We start from the raw sequence: 6,321 nt of genomic DNA on the forward strand, positions 1-6,321 counted from the left end.
ATGTCCACCACCAATACTAATCTACCCACAATGTCCACCACCAATACTAATCTACCCACAATGTCCACCACCAATACTAATCTACCCACAATGTCCACCACCAACACTAATCTACCCACAATGTCCACCACCAATACTAATCTACCCACAATGTCCACCACCAATACTAATCTACCCACAATGTCCACCACCAACACTAATCTACCCACAATGTCCACCACCAATACTATCTACCCACAATGTCCACCACCAACTACTAATCTACCCACAATGTCCACCACCAATACTAATCTACCCACAATGTCCACCACCAATACTAATCTACCCACAATGTCCACCACCAATACTATCTACCCACAATGTCCACCACCAATACTATCTACCCACAATGTCCACCACCAATACTATCTACCCACAATGTCCACCACCAATACTATCTACCCACAATGTCCACCACCAACACTAATCTACCCACAATGTCCACCACCAATACTAATCTACCCACAATGTCCACCACCAATACTAATCTACCCACAATGTCCACCACCAATACTATCTACCCACAATGTCCACCACCAATACTAATCTACCCACAATGTCCACCATCAATACTAATCTACCCACAATGTCCACCACCAACACTAATCTACCCACAATGTCCACCACCAATACTATCTACCCACAATGTCCACCACCAATACTATCTACCCACAATGTCCACCACCAATACTAATCTACCCACAATGTCCACCACCAATACTATCTACCCACAATGTCCACCACCAATACTATCTACCCACAATGTCCACCACCAATACTATCTACCCACAATGTCCACCACCAATACTAATCTACCCACAATGTCCACCACCAATACTATCTACCCACAATGTCCACCACCAACACTAATCTACCCACAATGTCCACCACCAATACTATCTACCCACAATGTCCACCACCAATACTATCTACCCACAATGTCCACCACCAATACTAATCTACCCACAATGTCCACCACCAATACTATCTACCCACAATGTCCACCACCAATACTATCTACCCACAATGTCCACCACCAATACTAATCTACCCACAATGTCCACCACCAATACTAATCTACCCACAATGTCCACCACCAATACTAATCTACCCACAATGTCCACCACCAATACTATCTACCCACAATGTCCACCACCAATACTATCTACCCACAATGTCCACCACCAACACTAATCTACCCACAATGTCCACCACCAATACTAATCTACCCACAATGTCCACCACCAATACTAATCTACCCACAATGTCCACCACCAATACTATCTACCCACAATGTCCACCACCAATACTATCTACCCACAATGTCCACCACCAATACTATCTACCCACAATGTCCACCACCAATACTATCTACCCACAATGTCCACCACCAATACTATCTACCCACAATGTCCACCACCAATACTAATCTACCCACAATGTCCACCACCAATACTAATCTACCCACAATGTCCACCACCAATACTAATCTACCCACAATGTCCACCACCAATACTAATCTACCCACAATGTCCACCACCAATACTAATCTACCCACAATGTCCACCACCAATACTAATCTACCCACAATGTCCACCACCAATACTAATCTACCCACAATGTCCACCACCAACACTAATCTACCCACAATGTCCACCACCAATACTAATCTACCCACAATGTCCACCACCAATACTAATCTACCCACAATGTCCACCACCAACACTAATCTACCCACAATGTCCACCACCAATACTAATCTACCCACAATGTCCACCACCAATACTAATCTACCCACAATGTCCACCACCAACACTAATCTACCCACAATGTCCACCACCAATACTATCTACCCACAATGTCCACCACCAACACTAATCTACCCACAATGTCCACCACCAATACTAATCTACCCACAATGTCCACCACCAATACTAATCTACCCACAATGTCCACCACCAATACTATCTACCCACAATGTCCACCACCAATACTATCTACCCACAATGTCCACCACCAATACTATCTACCCACAATGTCCACCACCAATACTATCTACCCACAATGTCCACCACCAACACTAATCTACCCACAATGTCCACCACCAATACTAATCTACCCACAATGTCCACCACCAATACTAATCTACCCACAATGTCCACCACCAATACTATCTACCCACAATGTCCACCACCAATACTAATCAACCGGCAATATCCACCACCAATACTAATCTACCCACAATGTCCACCACCAACACTAATCTACCCACAATGTCCACCACCAACACTAATCTACCCACAATGTCCACCACCAATACTAATCTACCCACAATGTCCACCACCAATACTATCTACCCACAATGTCCACCACCAATACTAATCAACCGGCAATATCCACCACCAATACTATCTACCCACAATGTCTACCACCAATACTAATCTACCCACAATGTCCACCACCAATACTATCTACCCACAATGTCCACCACCAATACTATCTACCCACAATGTCCACCACCAATACTAATCTACCCACAATGTCCACCACCAATACTATCTACCCACAATGTCCACCACCAACACTAATCTCTACCCACAATGTCCACCACCAATACTAATCTACCCACAATGTCCACCACCAATACTATCTACCCACAATGTCCACCACCAATACTAATCAACCGGCAATATCCACCACCAATACTATCTACCCACAATGTCCACCACCAATACTAATCTACCCACAATGTCTACCACCAATACTAATCTACCCACAATGTCCACCACCAATACTATCTACCCACAATGTCCACCACCAATACTAATCTACCCACAATGTCCACCACCAATACTATCTACCCACAATGTCTACCACCAATACTAATCTAACCGCAATATCCACCACCAATACTAATCTACCCACAATGTCCACCACCAATACTATCTACCCACAATGTCCACCACCAATACTATCTACCCACAATGTCCACCACCAATACTAATCTACCCACAATGTCCACCAACAATACTAATCTACCCACAATGTCCACCACCAATACTAAACTACCCACAATGTCCACCACCAATACTAATCTACCCACAATGTCCACCACCAATACTAATCTACCCACAATGTCCACCACCAATACTATCTACCCACAATGTCCACCACCAATACTATCTACCCACAATGTCCACCACCAATACTAATCAACCGGCAATATCCACCACCAATACTAATCTACCCACAATGTCCACCACCAATACTATCTACCCACAATGTCCACTACCAATACTAATCTCTACCCACAATGTCCACCACCAATACTAATCTACCCACAATGTCTACCACCAATACTATCTACCCACAATGTCCACCACCAATACTATCTACCCACAATGTCCACCACCAATACTATCTACCCACAATGTCCACCACCAATACTAATCTACCCACAATGTCCACCACCAATACTATCTACCCACAATGTCCACCACCAATACTAATCTACCCACAATGTCCACCACCAACACTAATCTACCCACAATGTCCACCACCAATACTAATCTACCCACAATGTCCACCACCAATACTATCTACCCACAATGTCCACCACCAATACTATCTACCCACAATGTCCACCACCAATACTAATCTACCCACAATGTCCACTACCAATACTATCTACCCACAATGTCCACCACCAACACTAATCTACCCACAATGTCCACCACCAATACTATCTACCCACAATGTCCACCACCAATACTATCTACCCACAATGTCCACCACCAATACTAATCTACCCACAATGTCCACCACCAATACTAATCTACCCACAATGTCCACTACCAATACTATCTACCCACAATGTCCACCACCAATACTAATCTACCCACAATGTCCACTACCAATACTAATCTACCCACAATGTCCACTACCAATACTATCTACCCACAATGTCCACCACCAATACTAATCTACCCACAATGTCCACTACCAATACTATCTACCCACAATGTCCACCACCAATACTAATCTACCCACAATGTCCACTACCAATACTAATCTACCCACAATGTCCACTACCAATACTATCTACCCACAATGTCCACCACCAATACTAATCTACCCACAATGTCCACTACCAATACTATCTACCCACAATGTCCACCACCAATACTAATCTACCCACAATGTCCACCACCAATACTATCTACCCACAATGTCTACCACCAATACTATCTACCCACAATGTCCACCACCAATACTAATCTACCCATAATGTCCACCACCAATACTATCTACCCATAATGTCCACCACCAATACTATCTACCCACAATGTCCACCACCAATACTATCTACCCACAATGTCCACCACCAATACTAATCTACCCACAATGTCCACCACCAATACTAATCTACCCACAATGTCCACCACCAATACTATCTACCCACAATGTCCACCACAAATACTAATCTACCCACAATGTCCACCACCAATACTATCTACCCACAATGTCCACCACCAATACTAATCTACCCACAATGTCCACCACCAATACTATCTACCCACAATGTCCACCACAAATACTAATCTACCCACAATGTCCACCACCAATACTATCTACCCACAATGTCCACCACCAATACTATCTACCCACAATGTCTACCACCAACACTATCTACCCACAATGTCCACCACCAATACTATCTACCCACAATGTCCACCACCAATACTATCTACCCACAATGTCCACCACCAATACTATCTACCCACAATGTCTACCACCAACACTATCTACCCACAATGTCCACCACCAATACTATCTACCCACAATGTCCACCACCAACACTAATCTACCCACAATGTCCACCACCAATACTAATCTACCCACAATGTCCACCACCAATACTAATCTACCCACAATGTCTACCACCAACACTATCTACCCACAATGTCCACCACCAATACTCCCACAATGTCTACCACCAACACTATCTACCCACAATGTCCACCACCAATACTCCCACAATGTCTACCACCAACACTAATCTACCCACAATGTCCACCACCAATACTAATCTCTACCCACAATGTCCACCACCAATACTAATCTACCCACAATGTCTACCACCAACACTATCTACCCACAATGTCCACTACCAATACTAATCTCTACCCACAATGTCCACCACCAATACTAATCTACCCACAATGTCCACCACAAATACTATCTACCCACAATGTCCACCACCAATACTAATCTACCCACAATGTCCACCACCAATACTAATCTACCGGCAATATCCACCACCAATACTAATCTACCCACAATGTCCACCACCAATACTATCTACCCACAATGTCCACCACCAATACTATCTACCCACAATGTCCACCACCAATACTATCTACCCACAATGTCCACCACCAATACTATCTACCCACAATGTCCACCACCAATACTATCTACCCACAATGTCCACCACCAATACTATCTACCCACAATGTCTACCACCAATACTAATCTACCCACAATGTCCACCACCAATACTAATCTACCGGCAATATCCACCACCAATACTAATCTACCCACAATGTCCACCACCAATACTAATCTACCCACAATGTCCACCACCAATACTAATCTACCCACAATGTCCACCACCAATACTAATCTACCCACAATGTCTACCATCAATACTATCTACCCACAATGTCCACCACCAATACTATCTACCCACAATGTCCACCACCAATACTATCTACCCACAATGTCCACCACCAACACTAATCTACCCACAATGTTCACCACCAATACTAAACTACCCATAATGTCTACCATCAATAATTATCTTCCCAAAATGTTTACCACAAATTCTAATCTTCCCACAATGTCACTAACATCCCATACTGATCTTGGCAAAAGGAGGCACATAAAAGTACACAAGACTTTCCCATGATAATATCAAAGAGTTCGCATGAAAATAACCAAACAGGACATGCTATCATGTTGAACTTTCAAACATGTTAGTCATATACGTCAATTTCCAGAAAAGTTTTCGCTAAATTGAACTTACAATTTTAGAAGTTTGATTTCAGTCCAATTGTAAAAACAACATATGGGTCATGGTCATCTCCAGATCTGTTTTCTGGTAAGTTTATGGTAAATTCCATAGATAAAATTTGAGAAGTTCAGAATGTGAAAAGCTTTTACACAGCAGAAGGAGAACAATGACCAATTCAATGACCAGGTACATTATACATGTCATCC

Source organism: Pecten maximus, chromosome 7 (genome assembly GCF_902652985.1).
Source record: "Pecten maximus chromosome 7, xPecMax1.1, whole genome shotgun sequence".
In the NCBI taxonomy this organism is placed as follows: domain Eukaryota; kingdom Metazoa; phylum Mollusca; class Bivalvia; order Pectinida; family Pectinidae; genus Pecten; species Pecten maximus.